The following is a 2,500-nucleotide window of genomic DNA, read 5'->3' as shown; positions in this document are numbered from 1 at the left end:
GAATTCTAGAATGGATTGCTACCTATGCCTAGATCACGGATAAATGGAAATTTTATTGATAAGACCTTTTCAATTGTAGCCAATATCTTATTACGAGTAATTCCGACAACTTCAGGAGAAAAAGAGGCATTTACCTATTACAGAGATGGTGCGATTTGATTCTTTTTTTTTTATTTCATATTTATTCATTTCTCTCAGTCTTACGAGGAGAAAAACACGTGATTCGAGAAAATTAAAAAAAAATAAAAATCTACGCTTTTTGAAGGTGAAGTTTGGAAATAGAACAATTCCTTCTGTCGTGTATTCTCGATTAATGCAACCTCAGATGCTATGTTTCGATTCTCGATTCTAGTATTAAGCGAAAGGTTACGCCTAGAGGTTCTGTATTACGGGTCAATCCTACTCTACTGGCAGCATAGGGGAAGAAGCACTACACCTAGGAATCAACAACACGAAAACTTTGTTCTAAGTCAGCCCTTTCCTTAGCGGGCTTGGGACTAAAAGAATGGTTGGGACAACAAACATCCATCTCGTTCGTCCTTTGGATACCCGTATAACCATCGAAGGCTATTGAAGTGACTAATTCCTGGAAATTAGGAGGCGTTAAAAACAAAGAAATTGTTGGAGTTATCTTATCATTTCTATCTAGTCCCAATAGGCTTGATGTTAAGAAAGAATCTCTTGCAGGAAGGTTGGCTAGAGATTTCTTGTAAAAACACTAGCCCTGCTGAGTTCATAATGAGAATATTTTCATCGTTGAATCTTTTTTGATTCTATGTATTATTCTCATTATGCACATAAGGGAGGAGCCGTATGAGGTGAAAATCTCACGTACGGTTCTGGAACGGAGATTCTTTCAATTGAATGACGACCGTAACGGATGTCGGCTCAATCCGAAGGAAATTACGCGGAAGCTCTGCAGAATTATTATGAAGCTATGCGACTAGAAATTGATCCCTATGATCGAAGTTATATACTCTATAATATAGGGCTTATCCACACAAGTAATGGAGAACATACGAAAGCTTTGGAATATTATTTTCGAGCACTAGAACGAAACCCATTCTTACCACAAGCTTTTAATAATATGGCCGTGATCTGTCATTACGTGCGACTATCTCCACTATAGAAAGAAAAAAAAAAGAAAAATCTAGTAAAGTAACTACTAGAACCAAATAGGCTTTCTACATATGCATCGTCTAAAACAACGATTTTTATCAGCTGTAGCAAAGAAAGAAACTTCATAGAAGTCAAAATAGGAAAAAATAAAAATGCCTAGCAACTTTTTTCTATGGATATTAAGGCTTTAATTGATAGAGATAGAGGAAGCACCGTAAAGATCAATTAGCGAGGTTTTGGGCCGATACAATAATAACTGCGTACTTATGTCATGATGGAAGAAATACTTATCTCATGATGTGAGATAAAAATTAGGAATTAACTTATGTAATAGAGTCGATCCACTAAAGTCTTGAGCAGCGGTGTAGGATCAGATCCCAAAGATAGTAAGTATTTTCTTTCTTATGAAAGAAAGTCTTTTTCAAAGATTCTATATAAATTTATCTATGAAACCGAGATAGTTACCTTTCATAAAATTCTAACACTAGTAGAAATGCCTATGCTTTATTCTTCTGAAGGTGGGAAAAAAGATAAAACTAAATAAACGGATTATTCATCCAAATTTCAGTTTGAAACTCATGTAATTAACCTATTTTTCTTTTGGTTAACCTTAAAACTGGGATAGATCCATGAGAAATCTCATTAGATTTTATTAGATATGGTATAGATCAAAATGGGACACCAAAAGAATTGACTGCTGAGCCGTATGAGGTAAGAAATTCTCAAGTACGGTTCTAAGGGAAGGAATTGAACTACCTATTCCGGCCGGGGAGAACAGGCCATTCAACAGGGAGATTCTGAAATTGCAGAGGCTTGGTTCGATCAAGCCGCTGAGTATTGGAAACAGGCTATAGCGCTTACTCCCGGTAATTATATTGAAGCGCATAATTGGTTGAAGATCACGAGACGTTTCGAATAAAAGAAGATCCCGTTTATTTATTATCCTTTATTTAGAATCTTAGTCTATTATTTTGGATTTTTTTATTTAGAATTTAGATATTTGTTATAATTTATTGTTTGTTGGACCCATCAGATCAGTTAACTAAAAAACGGATCATTCCTTTGCTTTTGGAAGACCCAATCACATAATTTCATTATCTCCCTTCTAAGCCTTCTATTTCATCTGCTATTTTTTAGGAATAAAAAAGGATACACAGATAGAGTACAAAATAGACTTTGTTTATTATATTAAATTAAACAAAATTCTTATTATTAAAACTAATAAAATAAACCCTCGAATCACTAAATATATATATAGCGGGGATGTCTCTTAGTAATGTCTAATGGCTACTCGCGTAATTTGGAATAGAGTAATTAAAATCTTCTAGGTAAAAAATTAAAGAGCTCCATCTAATAACTTCTATGAATATACACTAGGTTG

Source organism: Nicotiana tomentosiformis, unplaced genomic scaffold (genome assembly GCF_000390325.3).
Source record: "Nicotiana tomentosiformis unplaced genomic scaffold, ASM39032v3 Un00036, whole genome shotgun sequence".
NCBI lineage: Eukaryota > Viridiplantae > Streptophyta > Magnoliopsida > Solanales > Solanaceae > Nicotiana > Nicotiana tomentosiformis.
Note: the sequence above shows the minus strand (reverse complement) of the source record.